Genomic DNA, 23,744 nt, shown 5'->3' with positions numbered 1-23,744 from the left:
CATCCCCAAAACGATGCCGAAACCATTCAACTCAATGGGTAACAGCTCCCCGTGTAATTCGTTTCCTTTTAAGTCGATGACAATGTTCTTAATACAATCGCTAACATGTATGAACTTTCCACAAGCAACTTCTATAATTAGGGCATCATTTAGTTTTTCTATAGCCAATGCTAGTCTTCCACCAAATTTATGTGATATAAAGGAGTAATTTGCTCCAGAATCAAACAATAAATTGGTAGGCAATCCATTTACAAGAAACCTACCTAAAGCGACATTTGTTGCCTCCTTTGCAGCTTCCAATCTCATCTGGAAACCTTTGGCTTTTGGTTTTGGTGGGAGATTGGGCCTTGCTACCTCCTTCTTCTTCGAGAAATCCTTCAAAATGTGCCCTTCTTTATTGCACCCATAACAGACTTTCTTAACGAAGGTGCATTCATTTGCATAATTCCCAAGCTTTCCACATTTATAACAAGTGACTTCTCCGTCACATTTCCCAGAGTGCTTCTTCTTGCACTTCTCACAGCACTTCGCTTCAGCTCCTCCTCCAAATTTCCTCGAACCATATTTCGAGAACTTGTTCTGCTTGTTGGAACCTGAAGTTCCTTCAAACTTTCTCTTTTCGCCAACTACAACCTTTCTGGCAGCTCTTTCCTTGATCATATCTTCAACGTTGCGTCCAAAATAAGTGCATGACACACTGGCGTCACGTACTCCCATGGAAGTCCTTGTGCGTATTTGTCAATTTTTGTCAACTCATCTAGGACAATACGCAATGCAAACTCCATTTTGTCTGTGAAGTTATTGGTGTATACATCAATGGACATGCTTCCCTTCTTTAATGTCAGAAATTGGTTTTCTATCTCAAGAAGATTTTGGGTCGAGAAGTACTTGAGCTTGAAATGCACTAAGAACTCTACCCAGGTCAATTGTAGTGGCTCAATAGGGCTTAGGGTCTTCCCAGAGTATTCCACCAGCGAACAATGCCACCTCTGAACTGACGCACTACAAATATGGTTTGTAACTTTCCTTGGCAACCACATGTTACAAAGGCTAATTCCATCTCTGAGATCCAATCCATTACTCCGATAGGATCTTCTTTTCTAGTGAAAGTTGACGGCTTGCAAGTCATAAAATCTTTGTACTTGAATCCATTTTTCTCGACTCTTTCCTTTTGATTATTCCTCATATCCACAAGCAATTCAGTCTTACCAACATATCTACTGTAATTTCCTTCCTATGACTGACCGTCATTTAATTTCGGTTGTTCAAAAGGCATTGAAGGTTCACTCCGGTTGTTTAGCAACAATTGTCTCATTTCCTCCTTTTGTTCAGCCATCATGGCTTGAATCATGGCTCGCACTCCATTATTTCTGATTGGTTCTGGTGTAGCTTCTGCTATAGGAACCTGTTCCATCACTTAGGGTTGAGGTTATTGATTTCTGTTTGCATTCCCGGCTTCACTTCAAGTTCTTTCCATTTTGATCTATACACCACATTAGGCGAATTTAGATCCTTATTCACGATAGATATTAAAATTCTCCTTATCACTCCGAAACGTTACATGCTAGTTCTGGTATCGTAGTCATACGCTTAGAATCTCGAACACATAAGGTTTCCAGATCCGATCGGCAACAGACCATAGATCCAAACAAATAATATCATATATGGCAAACATATAACATTTAGCACATAAAAGCATTTTAGGTATAAAATAGACTAGTGCTCGTGTCTAAAATATGGTAGACACTCATCTCACAATCATCACTTAGCATTCTAAGTTTAAGTCTAGAAATCCTACAAATTCCTAGTTCACTTAAACTAATGCTCCGATACAAACTGTGACATCCCCAATTTCTCGGCCAGAAAATACCGATTTAGTTTATGCTTTTAAAATAAAATAAGAGTAATCTCTCTAATAAAATATGCGGAATTTGTCCTAAAACAAGTATGATAAAAAAAATCTATCAAATAATTTCTTAAAAAATGTATTTTCATTTCATTACAAATCTCGGGATGTCCACATCAATACAGACCAAAAGCATAAATAGTACATTATAGGCATTACAACAGTTATTTACATCTACTAGCCTATAATCCAAAAATATCTCGTCATCATCCAACTATGCTCTGGGTCCACTACCTGTAATATAGAAAGCTGAGTGGGTCAGGCTTGGGAGCATGGTGAGCATATAGGGTTTTCAACCCACAATAAATAAATTTAATAATTTCATCAACCAACAATAACCATGATTACGCATTCCTGTTATCCTCACTTTACGTTCTTAAACACCTATCACAAGGGACCTAGCCTAAGGATCATCATCGGGATGGACTTTACTGCTAAGGGGATTCCTCAGCCATATATGTCCGTAAGGAAACCATGAGGGGGATGGAGTACACCAGCGAACATATAGTTCACCAACACCTACAGGTTGCAAGCATGCTAGCGTTCCACTAGACTGTTTAGAAAGGTTCGCGGTCGTCATCTATACTCCGCTAGATGACTACCACAACAGCAGCAACAACTACATCGAGGCCTCTCATCATTTTATCACACATAATCTATTTCATCTGCCCATGTTTTACCCAACATATTTGTAGATAAAAATTACATATACTGTTTAAAACCTATATAAAACATTCATTCAACATCCATCTCAAACAAACAAACAATACATACACACATAACACGTATTTTATAGAAAATACTTCATATCTATGTGTAAGATGAAAGTGACCACACACTCACTTGATAAGACGATATTGGGCAGCACTTCGTCTCTTAAAATGATTATTTCTGATAAAACCGGGATGTTTTCTCAAAAAAAAAACAGGTTTCACATGCCTAAACTCTTTTTCTCGGGGTCTTCGGGTTCTTCGGGACTTGCTTATGATGCTAGGATAGATTTTTAGGGTTAGGGGTATTTAGTGTAACGAAAAGGAAAGTAGAGGGTCTGAGGAGTGAATTTTGTAACATAAATATGGCTAACTTCACTCACTATTTATAGTGGCTGAATACTCGAGTTACGCTGGGTGTAACTCTATGGTACGCAGGGCGTACTGCTACTTCAACCACTACGTCGGGCATACATCATCGTATGCGGGGCGTACTAAAGGATTATCTTGGACGCGTCAAGGCTACGAACACATGTCCACCATGCAATGCAGTAGGCTACGTGGCCAATTATGGACCATGAACAAAAGTACGCTAGGCGTACATATCTCGTACACTGGGCGTACATATTTATACGCTAAGCGTACCACTTGGTATATACTGGGCGTTCTTCCAACCTCAAAGTTTGTACCTGAACTTTAAAAATTCATATTTTTCACATATGGGCTCCATTTTTAACGTTCTTTATATCCATACGTAGGTGAAATTATGTTCTACAACTTTCGTTTAGACTCTGTCGGCTAAATCTAACTTTATTTTTCAAGTTATATTTTAACAGGCCAAGACAGTAAAAGTCCGTTAAAAATTCATAACTTCTTCATCCGACGTCCATTTTCGTCTGTCTTTTTACCATTGAACTACAATCGACAAGATCTTAGATTCTCATTTAGGTTGTGTTGGCTAAAAAATGCTCGATCTAAAATTCGATTTTCGTGCTGCATACTACTATACCAAATCTTAGAAATTTTCATAACTTCCTCATACCAAGTCAGATTTGGACCTTCTTTTTATGCACGCTCTCGGTTAAACGTACACTACGACTTTCATTTAGACCGCTAAGGCTAAAAAGCACTTTATCGTAAATTCACTTTTTACGTCACACAGCATCGTGCTGCTTCTGCCGCAAAACTTCGACAGGTCATAACTTTTTCTTTATAACTCGGATTCCGGTATTCTTTATATTTCCGGAATCCTTGTTTCAACCACTAAAACTTTCTTTATAGGTATCGGGTTTATCTAACATTTATTTTCCACGTTTATTTTTATCCTTAATTTATTAAATCATAATAATTAAGTATAAGCACATAATACTCAAATAATACATCTTTATTATTTCAAAATAAGTTACAAAGGTTGACCTAGACTATTACATCATCATTAATGTCTAGCCTAGAAACACGGGCGTTACAGAGGCCCACATGTCCAGGTTCTCTATCCATCCCGAGGCGACGAAGATGTATAGAGATCTTCGACCCGATTACTGGTGGCCCTGCATGAAGCGGGACATAGCTTGGTACGTGGAGAGATGTCTGAACTGCAGGAAGGTCAAGGCAGAGCACCAGAGGCCTCACGGCAAGACGCGGCCGTTAGACATCCTCGTGTGGAAATGGGAGGACATTACTATGGATTTTATCACCAAGCTTCTCAGGACCACATGTGGCGTTGATGCGATTTGGCTCATCGTGGATTGGTTGACCAAGAGCGCCCATTTCATACCGATCCGGGAGAGCATCTCAACCGAGAAGTTGGCCGAGATTTACGTGTGAGAGGTAGTGGCACGACATGGAGTGCCTTTCTTAGTGGTGTCAGACCGATATGTCTGTTTTACTTCCAAATTTTGGAAGCGGTTTCACAACGAGATGGGCAATCGTCTACATTTCACCACCGCTTTCCACCCCTAGACGGACGGCCAAAGCGAGAGGACGATTCAGACTGTCGAGGACATGCTTCGAGCATGCGTTTTGGATTTCAATGGAAGTTGGGATATGTATCTTCCGTTAGCGGAATTTTCTTATAACAACAGTTACCACGCCAGTATAGACCATCCTCCCTTTGAGATGCTTTATGGGAGGAAGTGTAGGGCCCCAATCTGTTGGGGTGAGGTCGGTCAGAGGGTCATGGGGAGTACGGAGGTAGTACTCAAGACCATAGAGCAGATCTAGCAGGCTCCAGACTGCTTAGAGTCGGCAGAAGAGTTATGCCGACAAGTGGCGTTCAAACTTGGAGTTTCGGGAAGGCGATATGGTCCTCCTGAAGGTGTCACTCTGGAAGGGTGTCATACAGTTCCAGAAATGGGGCAAGCTGGGCCCCAGGTATATCGGCCCCTTCAGAGTCATAGCCCGGGTGGGCAAGGTAGCGTACAGACTGGATCTTTCCGCCGAGCTCAGCCAGATCCACAACACCTTCCATGTTTCCTAATTATGGAAGTGCTTAGTGGACGACACAGCGGTTGTACCCTTAGAGGATATTCAGGTTGATGACAACTTGAATTACATTGAGAGACTGGTGGTGATTTTGGATCGCAAGACGAAGGAGCTGAGGAACAAGAGGGTTGAGCTGGTGAAGGTGCAGTGCCAGCATCACAAGGGCTCGGAATGGACTTGGGAACCCGAGGCGGAGATGAGGGAGCACTACCCAGAGTTGTTTTCAGACGCAACAGACTTTGAGGATGAAGTCTAAGACAACTGGGGGAGAATTGGAATGTCCCGTTCCTGGTACGCATTTAATTTATTTAAGTATTTATTTTGTAAAAGCTACTCAACAAGTTGGTAGCCCTAACTCGTCGAGTAGATGTCAGATTGGACGTGAGTATTAAGTGGTCTACTCGACGAGTCATAAGCCCAGACTCGACGAGTAGGTCCGTCAGGAGGAAACCCTAATCTTTAGGGTTTGCACCCTATTTAAGAATCATAACAGGTCTCCACTCCAGCCTCCATTACCTCTACAGCCTACTCTCGAAACCCTAATCAGCCTTGTGTGCTATTGTGCTATTTCTATCCATCTTTTTGATTTAAAGCTAGAAAAAGGAAGCAAAGGCTTGGAGTTGTAGAAGGAAGGTTGGAGATCCAGAGCTAAGGACTCATTTCCATCTTTATAGAGTTATAAAGCTTATACATTTGTTGTTATTCACTTAGATCTCCATCATAGCTTGTATGTTGTCATTTTTGGGTTATTTCCAAGGTCAATCCGAGATTTGAACCCTTGGGGAAGAAAGGACTTCAGATTTGGGCACTCTTGAGCTTTAGAACCTCAAAGTTTCCACCTTTATTCAGCTATGGCTCATTCTATGTCTTAGACCTTCATTTTGGCTTAGATTGGGTGTTTTAGCTTCATAACACCATGCATGTACGTAAAGTTGGAAACTTTACATGTAATGCTAGTCTAAGGAGTCCAGATCTATGAGTTAGAAGCATTGGAATGGATGAGAATCAACTGAACAGATATGTCACATGGAGGACTCGACGAGTTGTTCTTGGACTCGGCAAGTCGGGTCATGAACCCTAACCCATTTTCTGGTTGTGAGTGAAACCATTGAGTTTAGGAGAGGACTCAGTGAGTTTGACAAGATTGGGACTCGGAAGCTGAAGAACTCGATGAGTCCAAGGAGGGACTCGACGAGTTATAGTCGATATGTCCCGATGATAGGACATGAAGAACTTGACGAGTCTGGAAAGGGACTCGACGAGTTGACTCAGTTGACCACGTGTCTGAGTCGTTCATGAACTCGCCGAGTTGGGAGATGACTCGACGAGTTGGGGTTGACTGGGAGATGACCTCGACTTTGACTTTTACCAAAATGGTGACTTTGACCAGGGGTAAAATGGTTATTTTACCCTAAGAAAGATTATCAAATTTTGACTAAGTATTTGTTAGGTCTAATGTTGTGTTGCGTCTATTGGGCTCGTTAGCTAGTCCATGTTTATCTCTGGTATGGGCCTGTCCATCCGTGAGTTTTGTAGGGTTTATTATAAATAAATGCTTGCATGCATCCGAGGAAGAGAGGGTGATTAAAAACGATTAGAAAAGTATTGTTCAGCATATTCATCGTTAATTTTTGTAACCCTAGAAGTCCTCTACAACGGAAGTTCTTAGTCGAGCTCTGTTGAGGATTGAGTAATCTAATCATTCGACTCTTTTTGATCCATACTTGTGTTTTATTTTCTTGCTTTTTACGTTCTTTACTTACCTATTACGAAGATCTAATCGATCTAACAGTTTTTCATAACTCATCAATTGGTATCAGAGCAGGAGGCTGTGTAATCGATACATATCTTTTCTGTGAAAGAGTTTACGATTAGGGTTATTCCGCATTAACTGATATTTATTGAGCCGTCATTCCATAATTGACGTAACTCAGCATTTATTTGTTTTGCCCTAATATTTCGTATTACAAGTCTGATCTTTCAAACAGGTTACACAATCAAGCATGGACGAGTCCCAATCTAATCCAATCAACATCTCAAATAGCATTGGATCAAAGACAAAGATTCATATTCTCTACACCCAGGATTATGAAGTCTGGGCGCATCATTTTGAAGATTATGTCATCGGATCTGAAGATAATGGATATCTTATTTGGGAAGCTATCGTGTCTGGACCATTCGTCCACTCAGGGACATCAAAGATCATCAAAACTCAGAAAGAATATAATGATCTTTTAAAAGACGTAAAAGATGTCACTCAAGACGAAAAGGAAAAGTTTCAGTGCAATATCAAAGCATTGAGACTGATTAGATTCGCTCTTCAATCTGATACATTCAGGTTAGTAAGTTCCTGCAGTACAGCCAAAGAAATCTGGGATAGGTTGCGAGAGCTTTATTCCATAGATGAAGATTTTGAGCATTCCATTCAGACGTTGTTGTTGTCTGAGTTTGGTGAATTTAAGCAGAATTCTGATGAAACTGTTACTCAGACATTCGATCGCTTCAATCATCTTCTTAGCAAGATGATCAAACATGATATAGAAAGGAAGTTGATTGAACAAAAGGTCACCTTTTTGAATGGCCTAAGACCCGAGTGGAGAGCGGTTGTGTCTACAATCAAAGCTCATGAGCAGTTCAAGTCTTATTCGCTGGCAAAGCTGGTGGGAATTTTGAAATCCCAAGAGAAGATTGTCATGCAAGAGAAGAATGTGGTTTCAAGTTTGGGGTCCTTGGCCCTCCTGTCTAAAGGTAAAAATTTGGTTGATGATGAAGATTTGAATCTAGAAGATTATGATATTACTTCTGAAGATTATGCAATGATGGTGTCTAATCCAAAGAGGTTTATCAAGAAAAGGTTCCCTACCAATAAGAACCGAAATTGGCAGGGAAGCTATAGTTTTGAAAAGGTCAGAGAGGAACCAAAGACTGAAGAATCAAAGAAGGAAGCGAAGGTAGAGGGAGATTCTGGTGTGAACTGCTATTACTGTGGAGGAAAGAACCATTATGCCAAAGACTGTGTCCTGAAGAAAATGGCAGAAAAGGATGAGGAGAAAGATGAAGAAGCTGTGTTGATGAAAAAGCTGGATGAGATCAAGAGGAAGAAAAATGCTACTAACCCTTCTATGAATGCTCTTATTGTACAGGGTTCGGCAGCGGATGATGAGTTTGGTGGCGTGCAAGTATGGTCTACCGACTCTGAGGATGATGAAGTGAGAAGGCCTTCACATGGAAAAGCATGTGTGGCAAGAGGTGACAAGAGCAGTGGGAAATGTTTGATGGTGACTGATGTATCTCACATGAGGGGATACAATACTGATGGCGGAAAAGAGGACACCAAGGAGCGAGAGGACTTATGCTTCACAGCAAAACCTCTCAGTGTGTAGATCAATGAGCTTGATGAATTGATCAAGAAGGTACAATCCCTTTTTATTTCATTCAAAGTCCCACAAAATTCATATGAAAAAGAATTAAAAAGCTTAAATTCAAGAATCTCAAATCTAGATAGTTGTTTAACTCAAACACGAGTCACCAATTCTAACCTAACTGACCAAATAAGCAGGGTGTCATCCAAGAGTGAGGAACGGAGGATGTGGATAGAGTTGAAGGAGTCGAAGCTGATTAAATCTAAGGACGAAAACAATTATTTACAAAGAGACAATTTAAAACTTTTGAAACAGAGAAATGTTTTTTGTTTAATTGCTAAACGTCTTTATGCTAACATCACTCAACTTCATCTGAATTGTGAAATAGGGCAGAAAATTCATCGCATGATTTTACCCTTCCTTGAGTTTAAAGAGGATGAAATCGATGCTGAAGCATATAATTGTGAAAGTGTAGTTTCGTCTGATGATGTGAATCCGACTTATATGTATGGACTGGACAAAATTGAATCTTTCATAAAGTCCAAGGACCATAAGTACATGTTGAAAAACCTTTTAGATGAAAACGATAAGCTAAAACTAAGGACCGAAACCATACAAAAATTTGACTCATTAAATGCCAATTTAAGTTCAGAAAACAAAATTGATGTTGAAAACGCATCTGAACTTAATGAGGATGATGAGATGAGCGTAATTTCTGTAGAGGATGAAGTCGACAGTTCTGAGTTTGTCAAGAGCGAACCCGAAAACCACAAAAATCTTATTTCTGAAAATTTAGTGGAGTTTGCTCGATTGTCCCAAAATAAGTCCCCGATTCTTGAAGAAAAGGCTGTAGTATACCAAAAGGTGAGAACAACACCAAATCAAGTATATAAGGTCACAGGAGTAACCGAACATCAAACAGCCGAACTCACTGCCATAGTGAATGAAGATAATGCAGATGGCTGTGATGAGTTTTTCTGGTCTGCTCCTATAGATAACGCTGACGAAACTATCGGTCTGTCAGAGTGTACGTCCTGGAAAACCAAAGGCAGATATGTACCAGAGCCACTAAACAAGCCTGACAACTTCGACGTGCCAAGCACTAGTGGTACAAAAGAAGTTCCTATAGAAGAAATCACTTCTACAAGCGAAACATCATCTGTTAAAAGTGAACCTGCTGACAGGGAGCTGAAGCAAAAGGCTAACATCCACAAACAGCCAAAGCAAGTGAAGGATCAAAAGCAGCAAAGGAATCTGAGATACAAAAAGAATCTCTTAGAACGAAGACAATTTTGGCAATCTCAAAACGCCCATTTCTCTTATCATGACAAAAATTCAAAGTCAGAGAAAAGTGCTGTCAGGCCACAAGAGAGTAACAACAGCCGAAGGGACAGGTTCGGTTCCAAAAACACCAGCAACCGAAAGCATAGGTTCGATTCCGAAAGCAAAAGCTACCATAGTTCAAGGTTTGGTCCCACTAGTGACCAAAAACAAAAGGGTCACTTTGAATCTCAAGTCAAGAAAACTTCTCAGTCCAAATTCTCTAGTTCTAATTCCTCTTAACCTCATTCTAAACCCAATTCTGTTCAAACTCAAAATCCAAAATCTTCAACAGATTTGAAAGGAAAATCGAAAGTTCCCTCAGTCAAGAATGATCATCAGCAGTCCAAGGCCTAAACGCCAAAACCTGAATCTAAACCGAATGTAACAAATCCTAACAAAATTAAAGTATTCACTATTAAGAAGAAAGATGAAACAACTTTAATAAAAAGAACATATCTTGTTGACATTTCTCTTACTATTCCTGTTCCTGTGAAAGGCTCACGTGTACCCAAGAAACTTTGGGTTCCTAAATATGCTTAAATTTTGCAGGTTATTAGTGACGAGCAGTTCGACGAAGAATGGTATATTGACAGTGGTTGCTCACTTCACATGACAGGGAGGAAGGAGGAGCTAAGGGAGTTTCGATCTCTTCAGAATGGTGGGAATGTCAAGTTCGGGAACAACTCATATGGAACAATAAAAGGTTATGGTATGATAACCAATGGTGATTTCACAATTAGAAAGGTTGCGTACGTTGAAGGGCTACAGCATAACCTCATCAGTGTATCTCAGCTTGTTGGAGGTACCGGTCTTAAAGTTTCATTTGACGATGAGGGTTCGGAAATAATAGAGAAGGAAACAAAAAGGGTAATTCTCAAATCAGAGCGTAAAGGCGAAATGTTTCCTCTCAATCTCAAACCTATCAAAGAAAATCCAGCTATATGTCTGTTATCCAAAGCACATCCTAACGAAAGCTGGTTGTGGCACCGAAGGCTCTCTCATCTTAACTTCAAGGATATCAACAAGCTTTTCACTGGAGGGCATGTTCGAGGTCTTCCATTGCTCAAGTTTGATCGAGAACATTTGTGTGCTGCATGTGAATTGGGGAAGCAGAGTCGTCAAAGTCACCCATCCATTATAAACACTAAAGTTGTTGAACCACTTGAGTTACTTCACATTGACTTGTGTGGTCCATCATCTATCGAAAGCATTGGTGGTAGCAAGTATATTCTTGTTATTGTTGATGACTTTTCACGTTTTACATGGGTGTTCTTTCTGAAGCACAAATCTAAGGCCACTCTCAAGCTAAAGATGTTTATTAAGCAGGTTGAAGTGCAACTGCGGAAAGTTGTTCGCAACATCAGGAGCGACAATGGACTGGAGTTCAAGAATAAAGAATTTGAAGACTTTTTGGCAGAAAAAGGAACCAGTCACAACTTCTCAGCACCCTACACCCCTCAACAAAACGGAAATGTCGAAAGACGAAACCGATCTTTGTGTGAGGCAGCCCGAACCATGCTAAGTTTCGCTTCTCTACCTTTATATTTCTGGGCTGATGTTATTGTTGTAGCATGTTTTACACAGAACAGGTCCTATCTCAATAAGCGATTCACTCTTACTCCTTATGAGATCATCAACAACAGGAAGCCGAACGTTAAATTCTTCCATGTATTCGGCTCACGATGCTTCATCTTCAACTCCAAAGACCATCGTAACAAGTTTGATGTTAAAGCTGATGAAGGAATTTTTCTGGGATATTCACTTACTTCAAAAGTATACCGGGTTTTAAATAAGCGTTCGAGGAAGATTGAAGAAACATATTATGTGACTTTCGATGACAGCTACGTCAAGAAGCTGAAGGCCTCTGCAGAAACAATTAGGGAAATTTTCTCTCAAACAGGTCAAATCACGGCTTCAATTTCTAATTTGTTTGAGCAGTTTGTAGAATTGTTCGATGAACCGGAGAAAGCTAATCTATCGGAAGCCAAGGCAGCAGACAACAAAGTCGACAATCTGAAGCAAATCATCGAAGATGCCGCCAAACGAATGAGTGAAGGAGAAAATGTTCCAAACGAACCTCCAAAGCATGGTGCTTCAGTTGAGGGGGAGAATCCATCTTCTTCAAAACAACCGAGCTCACAAACTGAGGGGGATAATTCCATTCCAGTTCCACCCGAAAGCTCAACTGCAACCGAAAGCTTAATTGCAACCGAAAGCTCAACCGCACATGAAAGCCCAACACCACCCGAAAGTCCTATAGCACCTGAAAGTCCAGCTGCACCTGAAAGCCCATCAGTCGAGGGGGAGAATGAAGACATGTTTTACGACAATGATAGCCAGTCTGAATTAGAAGAAATGGTGAATGTTGAATTGGATCCATCCTATGATCCAAATTACCCTCCTCTTGTCAAGTGGACCAGAGATCATCCCGTTTCACAGGTAGTGGGTAATGTCTCCGAAAAGGTCCTGACCCGATCTCAACTGAAGGCAAAGCAAGCATCTCTATTCTCAAAAGTAGAGTTTTGCATGTTTAACTCTTTCGTCTCAAAAGTTGAACCGAAGACAATAAATACTGCTCTTGATCACTCTGACTGGGTTTAAGCTATGCAAGATGAACTCAACGAGTTTGAAAGAAATAAGGTTTGGCGACTCATTCCCACTCCTAAAGACGCCTCAGTTGTTGGTCTCAAATGGGTATTCAGAAATAAAATGGACAAGGAAGGCAATGTGATAAGAAACAAAGCTCGTCTAGTGATGAAAGGATACTGCCAGGAGGAAGGCATTGACTATGAGGAAACTTTTGCTCCAGTAGCTAGGCTGGAATCTGTCCGAATATTTCTTGCCTATGCTGCGCACAAGAACTTTGAGGTCTACCAAATAGACGTAAAATGTGCATTTTTGAATGGAGAACTCGAAGAAACCGTGTACGTGGAGCAACCTCCAGGTTTCATTAATGAAAAATACCCTAATCACTACTATATTCTGGACAAAGCAGTTTACGGTCTGAAAAAAGCACCTAGGGCATGGTATGAAACGCTAACCAAGTTTTTAAAGATGTCAAAATTCAAACAAGGTTCGGTTGACCCAACCTTCTTTCGTAAGAAGGAAGGTAACCAACTTATGATAGTTCAAATCTATGTCGATGATATCATCTTTGGCTCAACGAATCCCAGCCTAACAGCTGAATTCAGAAAGCTGATGGAGACTAAATTTGGAATGAGCTCAATGGTTCCAATTAACTTTTTCCTTGATTTAAATATAAGACAGGGACCCGAAGGCATCTTTATCAACCAGGAAGCTTATACCAAGACTCTTCTTGCTAAATTTGGCATGATGGGAGACTCAAAAGTTAAAGATCCAATGGCATTCGGCACCAAGCTCACACCATCCTTGGATAAACCAGCAGTTGATATAACGCTATATTTCCAGATGATCGGTTCTTTAATGTACCTTACTGCTAGCAGGCCCGATATAATGTTTTCTGTCTGTTACTGTGCTAGATTTCAGGCGAATCCTTGCGAACCTCATATGCTTGCAGTAAAGAACATACTCCGGTATCTGAAATGAACTACCTCTCTCGGTTTATGGTATCCATCAAACTCAGGTTTCTTCGTTCAAGCCTACTCAGATGCAGACCTTGGAGGTTGTGGACTAGACCGGAAAAGCACCATTGGAGGCTGCCAATTCCTTGACGGTAAATTGGTCAGCTGGCAATCAAAGAAACAGACTTCTGTATCCCTGTCTACAGCTGAAGCAGAATACATCGCAGCTGCCTCCTGTACATCTCAAGTGATTTGGATCCAAAGCCAGCTCCGGGATTATGGACTCAATATGAAAAAGATCCCACTATATTGCGACTCAGAAAGTGCAATTAGGATCTGTCATAACCCAGTACAACACTCCAAGACTAAGCACATAGCACTGAGGTATCACTTCATTAAGGATCATGTGGAAGACGGGAACGTCGAAATTCACTTTGTTCAAACCACTAATCAACTGGCTGACATCTTCGCTAAAGCTCTTCCTGAAGCTTCATTCAACAAAATTCTACAAGGGCTAGGAATGATGGAATCGGAGTCAGTACCAAAGATTTCTTCTCTAGATCGAAAGTTAGAAGCGAAATAGACCGAACGTTCGGGTTCGGGTCTCATGTATGCCGAAATAGAACGAACGCTCGGGTTCGGTTGTATCATCTACTCTTCGCTTATCACTCCAAGGTAGTTTCTTTGGTTGTAACTCTTTTGTATTATTTTCTCAAATTTATTTTTCTTATTGTCAAAGTTCTTTTCTTTTTCAAACTTAGTTTTTTTGGCAACCGAAATAGACCGAACGCTCGGGTTCGGTTCCAAAATTCTTTCTCACCTGAAATAGACCGAACGCTCGGGTTCGGTTCCCAATTTTTTTAACCCGAAATAAACCGAACGCTCAGGTTCGGTTCCAATTTTTTTTTATCTCAATTTTCTTTTTATCAAAAATTCTAAAATTATTTTTTTTCTCACTATTTTATTTTTTTATGTCTTATCTTTTTGTGCGTCTATTTGTGGGGAATTTGTTTCACTAGTTAAGTGTCCCTAGAAGCATGCTGCTGTATGTGTCCAAAGCCTCACCTGATTCTGAATAATAGCCTTACTGACTTGGTACACACAAACCCTGTCTTCCCAGTTAGGCTCTCATATTTATTCTGATCACGAGCTACCTAACTCTCTTCTCACATGAGATAAGAGTTTTCTGCTTGGTCCCTATTTTAACAGCAGAGGTACTTTGGTTTCTTTACACCGTCTACACTACTTTTCTCCATCTTACTCGTTTCACAAACGTAACCCTTGAGACTATCCGCAATTACCACTGAGGTTTATGGTTACACAATTTATGTGTTAATGATCTTAGCCTCGTGTCACTCCGTGCTAAGTGAAACCCAAAATTCAATACCTACTATGCATTGACGGTGAACAATACACTTGTTCTAGCTTTCACTAATGAATTGATGGATTTCTCCATGGGGATACGAAGTAAAATCTCTAATTTCCTTTTGAGTGATTTCTATGAAATTGTTAATTCCTATAACATTTCTTCCCTCGGAATCCAGTTTTAATTTTTTTGAGATTTTACATACATTATTTTACCTTGCCACTTAAATTATCTCCAACCTACTTGTTCAATAGACTACATTGGTCTCACAAGTACTTCGTTCGATTTCTATCTTATATCAAGATCAGGAATTCTGAATTGAAACAAAAGCCACCCAATTAAGCCTAATTAAAAGAAGTCTTTCAACACTTCTTAATAAGTGTCTGATCGTTATTCAACGGGAAACCACACAAACACTTTAAGGTCTCTCTTGACTTTGAAGGAAGAGATTTGTGCCCGGGATCCATTGTTTCGTGTCTTTATTGACATCACACAATCCCTCAAATGTGTTGCTTTATTTCTTTTTCTTTTACACACTTAGCACGAAAATCTTTTTGATTTTCCAAAAATCAGGTTTCATTAGTTACAAGGCATTTTAATGGGGTTGGCAGTTATTAATGGGTTGTGGTCAACATTAATCCACGTGGGTAATATTTCGCTTTAAAGATGTCGTTAACTCTAAAGGGATAAGATTACAAAAAGCTGACTCAGGCAGGAATCCAATCGATTTAATTTCAAACGACGCTAGAAGGCCACGCGTGCGAATTGGAACCGTTTCTTCTGAAAATGGCGCTTGATGGAAAGGCGTGTAAATTGGGACTGACACTCTTTCTCATGCGTAATCATCAGCATTAACAACTGTCACGCGTCAATCGCCTCCGAAAAACTCTTCGTTTTTCACTCGAAGATTTGGGAAAGATTCTTCTCTCTCCTTTAGCCACGGTATAAAAGGTAACGTAACCCCTTGTTTACCTCTTTACTGCACCCATATTTCCAGAGAGCAAGAAAACCCTCCAACACTCTCCTGTTCATCATCTCTCCCATTCTCTTCACAACAATGGCGGATTCTTCATCAGTTCACGTTACTTCACACATCTTGCCGATACGTCCCCAGCAAAGTTTGATCATTGATCTTACTCCTCAAGCATACGATGCTTTCATGTTTCCCATTATCGAATGCTTGAAGTACTCACCGATTGCTCCTGCTCTCACCAGAGCTGAAGCAGTTCCCATGGACTTCCTGTCCCAGATATTTGCGACTGCTCACTACGACAAGGTCGTCGACCAAATTTTCTTCGATGTATTTGAGCACAAGGCGTCGATTTCCAAGCAGAGATTCTGCTCACTGTTAGGGTTTGAACCTGATTCGTCGAGGGTTAACCCTGAAACCATTCCAATGGGTCATCTTTTTAACATGTTCTACAACATGGGGTACACTGAGGTGCTCACAACGGTCACGAAATTCAAGAAATCGTGCCTGTCCCCTCAGTGGAATGGGATGTTTATAGTGCTTTTCAAGGGGCTGTCTGAAAGGAGTGTTGGATCAGATGGGGCAAGTCGTCTGTTCCTTTCAATCATGTATGGAATCTACAACGGTATCAATATGGACTACGGGTCGGTCCTTTGGCAACAGCTCATTCAGAGCATGTCTTCCACTTCTCGCCATTCAGAGATTTCATACGCCCGGTTCTGGACTCTTGTCACTAAATGGGTGATGGACAAGTACCACATCTCCATTGTTGCTGGTTCTCCAATGTCTTCGATTGGTACCTTCCATACCACGAAGATCATTGTCTCTGACGCATCAAAATTTCCCTTCAACGGTTCTATCCCTAAAACAATGTATAATGGTGTTCCTGCCGAAAGCCGGATTATTAAAACGTACAAGGAGTTCTGACGGTCTAGTCCGAGAGACCTTACTCCAGAAATGCTCAAGTCGATTCATGATGCTGACAAGCCTGCCCCCAAAGGAAAGAAGGTTGATAAGGGCAAGCAGGTTGCAAAGGGAGTGAAAGGCCCATCTCCCAAGAAGAGGAAACCCACCAAAGCCGCCCAATCCCCTCCAATAAAGAAGCGAAAAACCCAACCAAGGCGAAAGCTAATCATCGCTTCGTCCTCAAGCGAATCTGAGGAAGAGGGTTCTGATTCTGATGGATCTCAACATGGTAACACTCCACCACGATCGCCTACACCAGAGATTCATATTTCCACTTCTCCAATTTCTTCTCCACCAGTTACAATTCCTATTTCCATTCCCCCCATAACCTCCACCACTCAAATACCATCCACCTCCATCCCAGTACCACCACCCATCTTTACCGAAGCAATCACCACCACTGCCGAAGTAAGAACCAACGTATCTGATACGGGGGCTCATACTGACGCACCTACATCTACCTCAGCACCTAAACCCACACCAACAACTGAACACACCACCCAACCCGAACCTACCTTTACTACCGAACCTCAAGTTTCACCACCACCTTCTCCTGCTCATACTGCAGAGAATGAAGAACCACTCCTTGGCGGGGAGGGCATGACCTTCGATTCGGTCTATTACAGTCCGTTTCAAGTTCAGAGTGATGATGATGACAACGCTCCTGTCACAAAGAAACATCTTAAGGAGTTACATGATAAAATCGATTCGCTCATCGCCTCATCTTCTACATATCAATCCTCCATCTCTGAAGCTGCCATTTAGAAAATTGTTGATGCTTTTTCCAAAGCTCATCAAGTTTCCCTTGATTCCGCCACTACAGCCATTGACGCCTCAACCAAAGCTTGTGAGGCTGCGACCGAAAAAGTCGATAAACTATTTACTGATGCTTCTACCCTGTTACAATCTTTACAGGAAACTGCTGCAGCCACCAAAACAACACTGGAACCAATTGTCAACCAGCTGGCTACAACAGTTGCATCGGAGCTGAAGTCGTTCGCTTCACTTCGTCAAACTATTTATGACGACAACTCAGCTTTCAGAACAACCATTGAGGAGCGCCTTGCCAAGCTTCAACAAGACTTAGCTGCTGATAACACCCTCATGGATGCTCTCGCAAGGAAAACTACCGCTCTGAAGGTTAAGAGTATTCAACTCTCCAACTCTCAACAGGAGATTGAGTCTCTTCGATCTGAAAGAGAGGTGGTTAAATCGTGTGTTTCGGATGTCCACTCAACTATCTCAAACATCCTTGAAGCACATGACCCGATCCTCAATTATTCTGTAAGGCATGACCTTGCAGAGAAGCTTGCTCCCGCCCTCTCTCTCCTAAGCAAAATTGAAGGGCTCCTTGATTTCATTTCCATTCCGAAACAAGGGGGAGAAAAAGAACAAGTGTCTCAACCACCTCCGACTTCAGCAACTCACACAACCGAACCTCCTCCAGTCGGCCAAGCCTCATGTTCCGGTGTGAAAGACAAAGGCAAGAAAATTGCTAAGGAGAGTGACGATGATGATAATGAGACAATTGCCGACCTTTTGAAGCGACAGGATCGAGATAAAGAGACTGACATCAGCGCTCGTGTGGCTAGAGAGGCTGAAGAAGCCGAAAGAAGACAGAAAGAAGCCCACGACCTTCTCGAGAGCAGGAAAACCCTTTTTCCTCCTTGGACTCTTAAGAAACTGATTAAAGAAGCCATCGAAACACCCAGTATCTTGTGGCTAGAACCTGTGATCTCTTTAGATTGTTCTAACACTGTCGACTCTCAGTTCGATATGTCACTGACTCGAAAGGCGTTTATTTTCCATGCCTTTGACAACATTGCTGAGTTCCCTCATCCTCATCTAAAGGTTGATCGGGACTTAGTCGAATTTTATCTGAGGGCAGCTCAACCACAATATCAAACTTGGAGCACTCAGAAAATCGTCAATGTTCGGGTCCTAAAGTCGTACAGGGAAGGAAACTTCACCAACGTTCGGTTCAAGATACTACGGGGATCTGCCAAGGCCGAACATGCCATCTCACTTGCAAATCTGCCCAACCTTAATCCCCATGACTGGATTATCTTGCACAACATTCTTCTTACAAACGAAGCTAAATATGGTCCGATCATCGACCACTTTAAGAGGATGCTTGTATGCTATGTCATGGAAGTTGCCATGATGGATCAGGAGATAGCGAGCGTATTCAAGAAAAAGCCTACCATATCCCCTGTTGGCTCTGCCATTGATCTCAACATGATGCAGATGGGGAAGATTAACCCAAAGAGAATCTCTGTCATGTTTACCAGAAACGAAAGACATAAATGTCTTTTCGCCTTGGCAGACAAACATCTCTATACCACTGCTTATTTGGAACACGTCTTAGGGATCATCCATCGGTGCAAGCAGAACACAGCGGATGATATAAAGTACTTTGATGACATGATTCAATGGTACATTCGCTTCAGACAGACAATCCTTGCACTTATCTCACGTCTGTTTGATACAATAAAGAAGGCTCCCACTGCTGGTCCAAGCAAGAAGAAACGATAGTCTCGCTCCAAATTGACGCAAAGGGGGAGATTGTTAGGTCTAATGTTGTGTTGCGTCTATTGGGCTCGTTAGCTAGTCCATGTTTATCTCCGGTATGGGCTTGTCCATCCGTGAGTTTTGTAGGGTTTATTATAAATAGATGCTTGCATGCATCCGAGAAGAGAGGGTGATTAAAAACGATTAGAAAAGTATTGTTCAGCATATTCATCGTTAATTTTTGTAACCCTAGAAGTCCTCTACAGCGGAAGTTCTTAGTCGAGCTCTGCTGAGGATTGAGTAATCTAATCATTCGACTCTTTTTGATCCATACTTGTGTTTTATTTTCTTGCTTTTTACGTTCTTTACTTACCTGTTACGAAGATCTAATCGATCTAACAGTTTTTCATAACTCATTAGTATTGTTGTGATATTGATAGTCGGGGAGTCATTGGGGCAGCTATCAGATATTCCTCACCATGAGTTTTTGCAGATAGCTTTGCGAGGTGGGTTTTCCTCCAGTAGGAACGGGTCGAAGGCACCAATGTCGACCTGTTTATGTATTTATAGTATGTCGGACTTTGGTTTGATGTCGGGGTTAGCCCGATGTAGAGTATATGTTTCCCAGACTTCGGTCCGATACCGGGGCGGTCCCGAGAAGAGTATATGTATGCTTGGTGTCTTTGTGATTCATGCTTGTTATTTGTTATGATTTCTAGGGCAAGCCCTATGCATGTTAGTTAGATGTTATATGTTATACTTATTTGTTATGTGTTATGGGGCAAGCCCGATGCATGTTAGTTAGATGTTATATGATATGGTTTGTGTATATGATTTATGATATGTTGTGTCTGTGCCGGGGTAAGCCCGATGCCAAGGTGAGCCCGATGCCAAACGTAGTCTGATGCGGGGGTGAGCCTGATGTCGGGCAGGAGTCCAATGTCGGGTAAGCCGATGTCATGCAGCTGGGCGGTGTCCCATAGTTGTATTATCTGTTATTTGATATATGTGTATGGTATGGGGTAGTTTGGGGGAGCTCACTAATTTTCGTGCTTACAGTTTTCAGTTTTGGTTTCAGTTACTTCCACTAGCAAGGGGAAACTCGAGATGATCGCATGGCGCACACCGCAGTTTCAGCCTGGGATTGTTTTAGACTCTGATATTTTCTCATTTGATTTTGACCCAGTATTTTACATGATGTTTTGAGATACGTGGTTCTTGATTTTCCTTATGATGATGGATGATTTATGGTATTATTAATGATTTAAAAACGAAATTTTTAGATTATATTTTTGGGATGTTTCATAAGGTTTCATGTGCGTTCTGTACCTGAGATTCACTTGGCTATGACTGAATTAAGGGCATGTACGGATCACCTTCTATACATATGATTGATTAGGTATGTGAAATTCCTCGATAACAGAAGCCTTTTCTTCCGACATAGCTTAGCAAAATACTGCATCAACACAATACATTTGAAGTTGGACAGTGTCAACAAAAACAATGACAACATGCGTAAAAAACATACAATTGGAAAAAAAAAATTACTATCCTTGAAATTGTTTTACCCCTGATGGAATAGACAACAAATCGGTGGAAAGGTTTTAAAAAACCTAATCACACATCAGATCGTGTACCTTGGGCTTATCGGATTCTGCCATGGATCGATGCGGTTGTAGGTGTACGACTGGTGACCTTTGTGAAGCAGAAGCGAGGCGGTAGGCAGGTGAGTGGAAGGAGCGGGTTAATCATAAGTTTACTCACCTAATATAGAACGTATATAAAGTACATAAAAAATAGAAGAGTATCCAAAATCACATAAAACCTTAAAGTTGTTTGGATTTTACCATCGAACAACCACCAAAAAAACTAATTTACATATTGGTAACACATCACAAAAGGAAAGAACCTTGAGACACCATTCCAAAGAACCTGGTAGCAAAGGCTCTTGACAATTACTTAAGAAACAAAGATAAGTGATAAAACAGATCAAAATAACTCAATTTCACATTAGAGTTGCTAAAAACCTAAATTTCAATCTGAAAGAATAAAACTAAAACCATGAATCTTGAGAAATCACCCTAAAAGTGTGACGGAGGACCTTTGAAGATGGTCGACGATCTAATTGGAAAACGGAGGCAACGGCTCTGTGATGCACTCTCAACACATGTTTCGACATCGTCATCAAGCAGAGAAAGCAGCAGTTGGCGGTGACTGTTGGAGATGATGGGGAATGCCTAGGATATTGCCTATGGTGATGCGTCCGCAAAGCACAGAGCAGCAGAGAAGCCAAAAGGCAAAGCTTTGAAGCGAGTTCTTCCACTGGTTTCGATATTGAAGAGAGAAAGTGGAGGAGGAAGTAAGCGGTGCAGATATGAAGGTGGGGAGCTATAGAGTCGGAAGAGAAAACCGACGAAGTGGTGGCTATGGTAGAGAGATTCCATGAAGGATGGAATAAGAGAAATATGATGAATCGATTAGGTGAAAGGTAATTGGATGTGGGAGGTGGTGAGAAGATGAGGAAGATAGATGAAGAACACGCATTAAAGCGATGGACAGAGGAAACAACACATAACACAACATGTGTTTAAACAATAATCCAGAGATCGATCATATAGAGAAAAATAATTGCATAAATGGATAAAAAAAATTAGAAGTGGTCTAATAGAAACAAAAGGTGGTTCTAAATTAATCTTTATATATAACATGTTGCACTATATATGACATATCTTGAACCATATTCACTTAAAATACTTGTTTTATGAAATTTATAAAAATGACTGGTAATCATTTAAAATCATATAACTTTTTTTTAAAAGCCAACACACATGTATAATTATAGGATACTTAAAATTTGGATTCATACTTGATACTACTAATACAGAACAAAATATATCTTAAGTACTCTTTTTTCTTTATGAGCAATAGAGGTTTTGGGTCTTTATCTTTAAAATATTTTGTTTAAACCTGAAAATTGAAAACCCATAGGTTGGAAAAAAAGTTGTTTTCAAACCGAAAACCCAAAAAGTACAAACCAAAAGAAGAACAGCAAACCCGAAAATATTGAAATCGGATAAAAACCGAACTTTCCGACTTGAATGTCATTTTACCCAAATCAAGTCATTCATATCTCCATTTCATAACATAAAATTAAAGGTTTCGTCTAGAGGTGCACAAAAATTGTCAAGTATCAGAAACATCTAAGGAATATAGCAATACACATACAAGGAAAATGTTTTGAATAGAATTAAACTATATATGTATAATTAAAGAAAACAAAATAATTAAATGAAAATCTCTCACTTACCCATCAAAAATATTTTGTTACGGTTTATTATATAAAAAGTCATATTACTATATAGCTAACAATAAAAATAAGTTATCAACATATTGTTTATATTATAGTTTGAGATCTATCATTACTTAACAATCTTATAATTTAAAGATAGCGGTTTATCTATAAAATGAGTTGTGGTATTAATAGTCTTTGAGACTTGACATTCTATTTTTTTAGGACCTGTCTCAAAACGATTTAGGTTTGGACTGGTCTTAGAAGTCAGAACAATCTAATTTTGGACCGGTCTCAGAGCATTTTGGTATTTTGTTGGACTTGTATCAGATGGTTTTTTTCAGTCAGGTATTTCTTGGATCGATTTTATTTTAGTTCGGATTTGATTTTTTTAGGACCGATCCAAGACCAATCTATATGTGTAAGTTTCGTCTATGAAGGCATAACGACTTTAAAGGATAATATTGTTTTTGTATTGTACATGTTTTGTCACTATTGTTTTTCTTTTTCAAAATACATCAGTTAACTTGTTGCTTTTGTCCACGTTACGTCCTTATGACATCTTATAGGTTTTCAACCAAAAGATGGATTTTCCGGTGATTGTGGCATCTCCGGCAAGCCTCTGGTCATCTTCTCCGGCAAAATATAATTTTTTTCGGCGAACTTCAACTTAATCTTCATATGTTTTCATGAGATTTGTTTAGATTTCTTGTGACTTTATATTAGAAACAAGCTAGAAAATTGGGATCAACAAGAAACAACACACGCGGACCACATAAATCAGCAAGAAACAAGAAACAAGAAACAGGAGCAGACTAAGGTGAAGTCGCGCTGATTAAGGTTAGGTTTCCGGTGAGCATTTTTTATAAGGTGGATCTGTGTTGCAATGTGAACGAGAACATAAAAGTGTTGTTCGAAAATCAATGATATATATGTTTTCATATGAAGATGAAGATGAAGTTCGCCAGAAAAATCATATATCGCCGGAGAAATGACTGGAGGTTCGTCGGAGATGTTAAAGTTGTCTGAAAATTCATCTTTTGTCCCGAAACCTACAAGAGAAGAAAACCAACAAATTAACTAAGCGATGTCTATAAACAAGTGCAAAGTAGAAAGTGTAAATTCAGCCCATTTTATAATTAAGTTGAGCCCATTTTGTAGTATGGTTATGGTACTTTATCCTGTTCAATGGGCTTTCCGCTCCCTTGAGGCTTGAGCCCTAAGGTCACGTGTTCAATCATTGTATTCAATGTCTTTCATAGATCCTTTACTCTGTTCGTTTGAAGAAAAATAAAATTGATAATAACTAATCTAAGAT

This window comes from Lactuca serriola, chromosome 2, assembly GCF_051521515.1.
Source record: "Lactuca serriola cultivar US96UC23 chromosome 2, Lser_US96UC23_V15, whole genome shotgun sequence".
NCBI classification, from domain to species: domain Eukaryota; kingdom Viridiplantae; phylum Streptophyta; class Magnoliopsida; order Asterales; family Asteraceae; genus Lactuca; species Lactuca serriola.
Note: the sequence above shows the minus strand (reverse complement) of the source record.